Source organism: Varanus komodoensis, unplaced genomic scaffold, assembly GCF_004798865.1.
Source record: "Varanus komodoensis strain SLA01 unplaced genomic scaffold, ASM479886v1 scaffold29_1, whole genome shotgun sequence".
NCBI lineage: Eukaryota > Metazoa > Chordata > Lepidosauria > Squamata > Varanidae > Varanus > Varanus komodoensis.
Genome location: NW_025335759.1, coordinates 7570757 through 7581447, shown reverse-complemented (window position 1 = coordinate 7581447; position 10691 = coordinate 7570757).

Sequence of the window (10691 nt, the reverse complement as noted above, 5' to 3'; positions counted from 1 at the left end):
ATAAAGTGATAAAGGCATAACATTGCTCACCCCTTATGAAATCTAAAACAAATAGTTTCAATCAAGGCTACAGGGAGGGAGGGAGGGAGGCAATTTGTCCGCTAGCAGCTTCTTCCCTGCTTTTTGCATGCTTCATACATGCAGGGCAGGAGCTGCTCTGTGTGGCTTTGAAAACTACTCCTCCTCTTCCTTGTTTGACTCATTTGCTTTCTTTGCGAATTTCAAACAGCGCTCTTCCCTCTGCAACAGCCAATCCGGTCTTTCAGTCTGAAATTGCAGTTATAACAGACGGTTACACTGTGTGGTTAGTTAGATAAACTTTGTCTAAAGGGAAGTGGGGACCGCGCCTTTTGGCGTGTCGCCATTCTAAAAGTCACACAGTGTTTCTCAGGACTGTCTGGTTCAAAATCCATGTCTGGGTCTCTGCCAGATTGGCCATTCTCACTAGATGTCATGGTTCACATGTTCATTTGTGCTTTAAACTATTTGACACTCTAGATTTTTGAAAAAGACCGTTGTCTTTCTTTTTGTTTGTGTGTAGGTAGGCAGCAGAGGCAGGGAAACAGCCAAGGGTCTTGTTAGACAAAGGGGTAAGCTAGTTGCGACAGGAGATCGGGATGAGAATTCTGTTCAGGTTTTTTTTTTTCCTTTTTGTTCAGTTTGCAAGCTTCTTCATAAATAAGACTGAAAGGACTTGTAATCTTAAAAAAAGTGAATGCACAAGAAACAGAAACTGGATGCATTCAGTCAGGTTCAGGGCTTTGAGTGCTCATGATTAAAAGGCTTTGAATCTCTGTATATTTCCTGCATTCAGTGATCTGCTTGAAAAGTGCATTGGGGGGTGGGGTTGTTTACAGATCAAATGACCTTGCTCATTTTTTAAGTAACTATATTCTTACGGGGCTACACCAACTTTTTTCCTGACAGGCTGCTTACTCTTAACAGCTACATGACAGGCAAGTACAACATAGTGTTTCCTGTACTGGAAATAGTTTTATTGATTGAATTTGGCCAGTGCAGGTGAGTGAGAATTTTGTTTTTTGTAAGAATTTGCTAACCTTCACAGATTTATTCAAATACAACAAAGAAAGAACTTAAGACTTAAGCAACTGAAATGCAGGGGAAGTGAAACGGCACATTTGTCCATCCTTAGTGCTTTGTTTATGTATTTTATTCACATTTCTGCCTCACTCACAAGATACGGAGCCTAGCTTTTAAACAAAAAGGTACACAGGTAAAGGAATCTGACTCAGTAAATAAACCCTTATCCCTTTCTCATGTCTGTGTGCTCTACTTCAGGAGCGCATAATTAATTTACTGCTTTTCAACCCAAATGGTTCTCAAAGGTGGTTTGCAGTGATCAGAATGCTAATGATTGTCACTCTAATGACAATGCCCTCACATCAGCAGATCTGATGCTGTTGCCAATATCCAGAGAGATTATTGTGTGACTTCGCATTTTTATTGTGTCATTAAATCATTCAAGAAGCTCCACAAATATTCTCTGCTTGTAAGACAAATCAGAATTATTATCCCCTTATGCCGAGAGGTGTAATGAATAGACTCAGTGGCTTGTCTGAGGCTGCCTAACAAGTCTCTAGCTGTTTTAGGGTTTGAATCATGGACCTCCTAGCTCACAGCCTTAACACTAACTGTTTTTAGGACCAATGTCAAGTGTTGGCAGCTGTTAAGGGCCCTCCTCCCAAAAAAGAGCAGGAAATGTTTCTGGGCTCTGTGAAAAGGCCTACACTTCAAAAAAACAAAAAACAAAACAAAAAAAAAAAACAAAACAGGCAGGTGAAGTGGTTTGCTGATTAACAGTGCAATCAAGTGCATGTTTTTTCACAAGGAAATCTCACTTGAGGTCAATGGGTCTTCCTTCCATATGAGTGCATAGGATCAGCACCTTAATTTGTTCAGTTGAGGCAAAAGCGAACTCTCCCAGCAGGCATAGGAGGAGGACAGCAGAGTTATGTTTTCATAATTTTTATATTCATAAATAGCAGCTTCAGCAGAGATTGCAAGACTATCTAAACCCAGGAGAATGGTGGGGAATGAAACCAGCATGTATGGCCACTAGGTGGCACACTCCCTATAAATTTCCTTCAAGCTGTCCAGGCCAGCCTTTCCCAACCCGGAGACCTCCAGAGCTGGCTGAGGGCTTCTGGGAGTTGTAGTTCAACACCTGGCAGGCACCAGGTTGGAATAGGTTGGTCCTGAGCGTTTTCTTCCCTACTTGCACCAATTTGTACCTGACAGTAATGGTACTTGCGGGCAGAAGGCTCCCAGTGCTTGCTACCAAACATTTTGAAAGTGTCATGCAACAGTTCTGCCTTGTTCTTCCTAATGGATTTTTAGTTATTTATTTTTGTGAGAGTTAAAAATGCAGAAGCATTGCTTGGAAAACACCGGAACGATGCCCTTCATTTCCAGATAGAATTTTTATTGTGTAAACACCCTACCACAAACACAGCATTTGCGGGGAGTGGGGAGTACATTGTCTCCGGTTTGTAACACTCCCATGTTTTCTTCCACCTCCTCCATCCTAGAAAATTATCTTGCTTTTGGCCAGTTTTGAGTTCTTGGGCATGTTGTATTGAGAGTCAGTGGGGTGTACTGGTTAAGAGCATGGGGTTGGGACTCAGGTGATCTGGGATCTTGTTCCCACCCCACCATGGAGCTAACTGGGAGACTTTGGGCCAGTCACAGACTCTTAGCCCAACCTACCTCACAGGGTTGTTGTTGTGGGCAGAAGACTGAGAGCAGGAGGAAGAGAATGATGTAAGCCACCTTGAGTTCCTTGGAAAGAAATATTGTTTGGTGGGATATGAATATAAGATAAAATTATAGAGAAGCTTTCAAGGTCTGCGAGCTAATTTAGACACACACACCCCAGGCCACACTCCCACTCTTTGCCATCAAAATTTGGCAATGCAGCAATGGGGATAGGAAAAATCAAGTGACTTGCGGCTAAAAGACAACAGTAGAAGAACTATCTATTTAATTTGTATTACAGCAAAACAGGCCCTTCCTCCCATGACCGCATGCTAAATTTCAGCAGCAAATCAACTTGTTTTTGCTGCAGCGTTTTCCACTGCAGCAAATTGGCCTTGGCATGGGGAAATGGGGCAGCACAGATGGACCACATGGCCACATGCCTGCTATGGGACAAGCCAAATGAAAATCCTCTGTAATGTTGTTCTACGATGACCATTTTAAAAGGTCGCACACACCCTTCAGCCTTGTGTCTTTTGTTTTTGTACAACAATGGAGTGTGGGAACAGGCTGTAGGACCGACACAGAGGGACTATGTGGCTGGCCTTTCCCTGTTCTGTGGGGAAAGCCAATCAAAGCGAAAAGGAGGAAACGGTGCCATGCCAGCTCACAGCACGCTTGCAGGTATGTTGTTTGGAAAATAGTCTTGGAATAAAATAGATGGCCCTGCCATTCATCTTCAGCACTGTCCAGGGACACAAAGGCCGGAATGCAACCTTCCTGTGTTCTACGTATTAGGATAGGAGGAGATTGGCACTCTGCCTTCTGGCTCCAGGAAGGTACCCATAGGGAGCCAAGCCTTTCTAGTCAGCCTGACCAGTCGTGAAGCCAGGAGACTCCTGGAGACCACAAAATCTGGAAGGCCACTGTTTGTGCACCCCACTTTAGCTGGCCATGGGGCAAATCCAGTTCCAAAAGACATTATTTGAGTGGAGAGCCAGCTGTAAAACTCCACTAATTCAGTTTTGAGCACCCTTGCAATTCCCTTCTTCCTCCCACATTGAAATCAAGAGAAACTGTTTTCAGCAAAAACTGGATTGTCAGTGCCTTGACTGGCTGGTTATTGTGTCCATTGCAAAGCCAACTGACCTCAGAAACTTTTGATAAAAAGAGCATGCTGAACACAGACATGTACAGAATATGCATGCCAGCTGCTCAAAAACAAAAAGCTGGCTCCTCTCCCTGCGGTTGGCAGGCATGGGGGGCAGGTGTCCAGAGCCCCACCAAGGAGGGGCCCACTAACAAGAGCCCCCGGACCTGCTTCTCCTTACCCTGTGGCCGCTCACTTGTTCCCCAGCCTGTAGCTCTGGCTGGTGAGACGGAGATGTGGGAGAGGCTGCAGCCCGTTTGCTCCCAGGTTCTCTGCCTTTCATACCAGCAGGTGGAAATATGCGAGGAGAAAGAGGCTGAGCAGCGGCAGCACCTGGTGACAGTGGCAGCGAGAAGATAGTCCTCTGAAGGGCACTGAACACCCACAGCCAGCACTGCCCTTCCGTGAGTGTGCTAAGAACTCAGGGCCTGATCCAGGGACCGCCTTGCAGCCCTCCCCCAATCTGGGGCCCTCCAGATGTCTTGGATTACCCTTCCTGCTAGGCTGCTTGGAGTCCAGCTGGGATAGGTTCAGACTTGGCATCACTGCGATTAGAGGGGTACCTGCAGCAGGAGCCAGCTGGGGCTTCGCAAAGGACCACAACAGGGCACCTGAGCCTGCAGGCTAGATGTTGCTCACCTGTGTGATCTCTAAGATGCACAGAGGGATGTAGGAGTGCTGACTGGATCCACCAATCCAGGTGAGGCGGTGGCTGTGCTGAACCGGTGCCTGGCCGAGGTAATGGGCTGGATGAGGGCCAATAAACTGAAGCTCAGTCCAGACAAGACGGAGGTCCTGTTGGTTGGCGGATCGGGCTTTGGAGAGGGTGAATTGAACCTAGTCCTGAATGGGGTTGCACTCCCTCTTAGGGACAAGGTCCGCAGCCTGGGAGTGCTCCTTGACCCGGAGCTTTCATTGGAAGCTCAGGTGACAGTGGTGGCAAGGAGCGCTTTCCTTCAGCTTCGGCTGATCCATCAGCTGCGCCCCTACCTGGAGTACGACTGCCTGGCAACTGTGACACACGCGTTGGTGACTTCCCGCCTTGACTTCTGTAACGCGCTCTACGTGGGGCTACCCTTGAAGACGGTCCGGATACTTCATTTGGTTCAAAATAGAGCTGCCAGGCTGCTGACGGGGACTGGGCGTTCTGTTCACATGACTCCAGTACTCTGTCAGCTTCACTGGCTTCCCATTGAAGTCCGGGCCCAATTCAAGGTGTTAGTGATGACCTATAAGGCCCTAAACGGCTTGGGTTTTGGCTACCTGAAGGAGCGCTTACGTCCATATACGCCTGCCCGCCCCCTGAGATCTGCGGGAGAGGCCCTTCTCCGGGAACCCTCCGTGAAGGAAATTAGGAAGGTAGGTACTCGGAGGAGGGTTTTCTCTGTGGTGGCACCCAATCTATGGAATGCGCTCCCCAGAGAGGTCCACCTGGCGCTGTTGTTATTTGTTTTTTGGCGCCAGGCGAAGACCTTTTTATTCAAACGTCATTTTAACTGTTAATACTATTTATTTATTTTATTCTTCGGCCAGGGCGACTTATTTTATTTTATATTGTTAACTTGTTTTATATTTTTATTGTATTATATTTTAATTGATATCTTTGTGAGCCGCCCCGAGGCTTCGGCAAATGGGGCGGCATAGAAATTTTCTAAATAAATAAATAAATAAATCTGATAGAATATTTAGGGCACAATCCTATGCATGTTTAGGCAGAAAATCTGGCCTACAATGTGTAGCATGCGCCATTTGACTAGGCCTTTTTTCTTTTTGGATTGTGGTCTTGAGAGCAACTGTAAATTTGCTTGCTGCCTTCAAAGTGTGCCAGCCACTGGGTGGGAGTGAATAGCATTTTCTTCTTTGGCCTCAGAATTACATGGCAGAATCTGGAACATTTGCAATTCTAACAAAATCTGTTGTGTATAGATCTCCATCAAACACCTTTGTGTTTAAATAGGTGTTCATATGTAAAATTTTAGAACAGCATATATTATCCTACTAAACCTTATTTTCATTGTTATAGCTTTTGCATTCTTTTTCAGAATAAAAATCTGCTTATTTTATAATTTACTTACATTATTTTTGAATTTCATATTAAAATGTAGTTAACTTTTTGATATTTAATTTATTTTAAATTCCCAAATAGTACCATCAAATTTCCATTGTTATATTGAACCTGACCATAAGTGCAAGACCTATTCCTTAATTCCTTTGATGGGAATCCAGTTACCCAGATGTTATTCATTTCTGGCTTGAAGTGTTTTCCATATTGAAAAAAAAACACACAATTGGAAACCAAGATGATTCACACTGAAAGAGAGTCAAGTTATTTTAAATCCTTGTTTATTTTTCTCTGGTTTACCATTTCCAGCACAGCGCCTCACTTTCCAGAAGCTGAGTTTGCCAAACATGTTTGCTGTGCACACCGGGATGCCTCATTTCCCTCTTCGTGACTTTCTTCTACAAGTTTGCTTTGCTTTGTTTGGTTTAGGGAGCAGCCACTCGGAAGAATGTCTAGGTGTGAAACAATTTGCAGGACTGTTCGCACCCAGGCTGGCTTGTGTCTGCACTGCTGTCATGCTGCCCCGGTCTGGCTCCTGGTAGCTCTTGGCAGAGGAATCTCTCCTGCATTACTAGCCAGTCCAGCCAGATGCCTACTGACTGCAGGGCAGGCGGTTGTAAGCTACCCGTTCAAATTTCTCATGCTTCTGGGTGTAGCATTGTTTTAGGGCATTGTGAGGAGAGCCAGCGACCTGGCATGAGAAACGGGCCCTGTTGGGGGTCCATGCTGGCTGACCAAGAGTGCCTGGTGCTGACTCCAGACTCCTGGAGCAACCCAGCTGTGCCCCTGCTGGACATATGCACCAGTGGTCAGATATCTGAGTTGATGTCTAGCGCAGTATGTCTTCCGCTCCTTGAACAGTGAACACCAACGTTGGCATGAGACAGTGTTTTGGTGGAGCCAGAGCCTGTAGGGGTGAAGCGGCCAACTTTTTGATTACCTAGGACAATGATATAATCTGCCATCCCAAACGAAGCTTTCCCTGGGAGTGTAGCTGTAATCTTCACAGTAGCTGGGCTGTAGCATCAATGTATGTACAATGCAAAGTATTTTGTGGTGGTTTGGTCTTTATTTTATTTATTTATTTATTTAAAACATTTCTATGCCACCCCATTCGCCAAAGCCTCGGGGCGGCTCACAACATAAATTAAAATATAATACATTAAAAATGTAAAACGAATTAACAATATAAAATAAGTCGCCCTGGCCAGATACAATAAGCAAATAATATTAACAATTAAAATGACGTTTAAATAAAAAGGTCTTCGCCTGGTGCCAAAAAACAAATAACGACAGCGCCAGGCGGATCTCTCTGGGGAGCGCATTCCATAGATTGGGCGCCACCGCAGAGAAAGCCCTCCTCCAAGTACCTACCCTCCTAATTTCCTTCACGGAGGGTTCCCTGAGAAGGGCCTCTCCCGTAGATCTCAAGGGGCGGGCGGGCGTATATGGATGTAAGCGCTCCTTCAGGTAACCAGGACCCAAGCCGTTTAGGGCTTTATAGGTCATCACCAACACCTTGAATTGGGCCCGGACTTCAATGGGAAGCCAGTGAAGCTGACGGAGGACTGGAGTCATGTGAACATAACGCCCAGTCCCCGTCAGCAGCCTGGCAGCTCTATTTTGAACCAATTGAAGTATTCGGACCATCTTCAAGGGCAGGCCCACATAGAGTGCATTACAGAAGTCAAGTTGGTAAGTCACCAATGCGTGTGTCACTGTCTCCAGGCAGTCGTTCTCCAGGTAGGGGTGCAGCTGATGGATCAGCCGAAGCTGAGGGAAAGCGCTCCTCGCAACTGCTGTCACCTGAGCTTCCAATGAAAGCTCTGGGTCGAGGAGCACTCCCAAGCTGCGGACTTTGTCCCTAAGAGGGAGTGCAACCCCATTCAGGACTAGGTTCAATTCACCCTCTCCGAAGCCCGATCTGCCAACCAACAGGACCTCCGTCTTGTCTGGATTGAGCTTCAGCTTATTGGCCCTCATCCAGCCCATTACCTCGGCCAGGCACCGGTTCAGTACAGCCGGTATGGGCAGTGGGCAGTGAAGTCATGGGAGCTTTACAAAAGATCTGTGCTGCTACAGATGGAAACTGGTTGCTTGGCTGATAGGGATTCAGAGGGCCATTTATGAATCACCAAAAAAGAGGACAAAAGATGGTGAGGATTCGCCTAAAATGTGCACGTGCCAATTTATAGGTATAGATTCAAATGTATAAATTGTCATTATGATTTAAATAGCAAGACAACACATCTCCCTGCCGTGTGAACGCCTCTGAGCAAGCCACGTGGGTGCCTTCCTGGGCCGCCTGCTGTTCAGCTGCTAAGCGCAGATGGGCTGCTCCTGAGTGGGGAATCGGACTGGGCAGCCCTTCAAGGAGAGGTCTGTCACCCAAGCGATGCTATTTATAAGTGCAGTCTCTCATGTTGCTATATGTGCTCCAAATGTTATGAATGGTGGGGTGGCAAGTCCCAGAATATCCTTCTTGTCCCAAGTCAGCTGTTCTCTGTGAAGTTACCATGATTATAGCAAATGCATTGCCTGGTTTTTCTTCTTTCCCTGAGCTGCCTGTCTGGGTGGCCTTCTTGATGGCTGGTGGCCGTTGGTTATTTTCCCTACCCTTTGCCCTTCTTATCTGGACAGCTGCTGTCCAGGCGGCATCTGGCTGTGTCACTCATGCTGCCTTTGCAATCGTTTCTGAGCACAAAACTTCCCACCCTGCCTGCTCTGGTCTTATTATTTCAGATGGCCACCGTGGAATCTTCCGCTTAGGAGAGAAAGCGAAGGAGAAGCATCCCAGAGGCCCCAGCTCCACTGACATGTGTTCAGGATCTTTGGATGTGAAGAAGCAAGATGCCAGTCATGTCACACCTTGTAAATCCCTGGGTCGCCCTGGGCCTGGAGAGCGGAAGGGCAGCACACTCTGGCTTCTGGCATGAGCCAGGGGACTTGAGGGCCAGTGAAGGACTGTTCCCTCCCCTGCCTCAGGAACAACATCGGTTCAAGAGGGTGATCAGCCTGGCCCACCCGTAAGCCCAAGCAGGGCAGTTGCGGAGAGCTTCCCTGCCCAGAGGAACGCTCAGCTGCAGCAGTCTGTTGCCCTGCGAGTACAGAAGCAAGGAGGAGGCACACCTGGTCCTATGCACTGGTCAAAAAGCCACAACTGCAAGTGAGCACATTAGGAAGGGAAGGTCAATCTGACCCAAGCTGCACTGAAAGGCCTGCAAGAGCTGGCCCATTTGTTCTGACCTTGGCCAAATGATCTCTCTCCACTTCCTTCTCCTTCTGCTCCCCTTCCTTTATGGGCCATGTTATTTTAGTCTGTAAGACTGTGCGCTGGGTCATTCTGAAGCGAGCCACTTTGGGATGCAATAATTGTCAGGATAAAATACAGGAAAAAGTAAATACGAGAGCCCAGGCATTTAGGGCTATCACATCTGAAGATCAAGGGCTTCCATCTACGTAAGGACTGCGGCATAGCTGAGTTCTGGGCCCCCTTGCCATCTCCAGCTGAGTCGGTGCTTTTGAACAGACGGAGCATGTGTCCACCTGGTTTGATCAGCAAGTGTGCTCAAGCAGACTCTTTCTTTCATTGTCCTCTTTCAACTGTGGTCCTCTGATGATGTCCTCTGCCCCACCCGGGGTTCACTGGAAAGGTAAAGAACCCTAAGAAGGGAGAAAAGATTGGGACCGTGAAGATGTTCCCCCAACTCTTAGCACTCAGACAGCAGCCTGAGCAACGGGCACATGGCTGGTCGCAGTTATCCTCAGAATATTTTGGTGTATTATGTTTCTATTTAAATTCTTGTAATTATTTCTGAATATGCATCGCTGTCTATGAATTAGAATATGCACATTTCTATCCTCTTCTGTGGTCTCTTTTGGGGATACCTTTTTGGCAAAGGAATACCCACCTTAGTCCAAGTTCAAACTTTAAATTGGAGTACTTCATTGCTCTTGATTTTAGCTTGTGGAGAAGTTTTTGAAGATCAGGAAAGGGAAAATATATCCTCCTCCCTTTCTTCCCTTCTGAAATCTCATGTTGTGAAGGAAGGGTAATTTTTTAACCTCCTTACGTTGTGCATTCCTTGTGACACTAATGCCCACCACCAAGTAATCGTGTAAGCTATTAAGTCTTGAAATGGGAAACCTTCCTATTAACATGTTCGAAAAAATTCTTACCAATTCCAAAACGACACTGAGAAGAAGCCCTTCAGCCTGGCTTGGGGTTCCCTTTCTCCATGCTATTTATTATTTATTTATTGGGGGGTATTTATTTATTTAGAACTTATATATGCAGTCTGTTATGCATGGCATCTCAGGCTGGCTTCCCCAGTACTAAACGTCTCTGGATGGCTTACAAGAAACAAGCTATTTCAGCTAACCAAAAGTATCCTCTGAATACATGAAAACAACTCCCTGATTTTTGGCTGCCCCCCTTCCACCTCCACGTTGACAAGCACTCTTTCACCTGGCTTTCCTGTGCAGGTTCTCTGCCATCACGCAGCATCCCATGTCCACTGAGCCTTCTCAGTCCTTACTGGACAGAGCAAGAGTCCCTTGCCACAAACATTTTCTTTATTTTGTCCATAAGGGCCCACGCTCAGAGAATCAGTTAGCTATGAGGAGTTTATTTATTTATTTATTTATTAAAATATGTTTATGCCGCCCCATTTGCCGAAGCCGAGTTGGCGATGGGGATGAATTTCCAGCATTCCATCACAGCAAAGAAGCTGCAACTCTCGCCTGCCCCATCCATCAGCTATA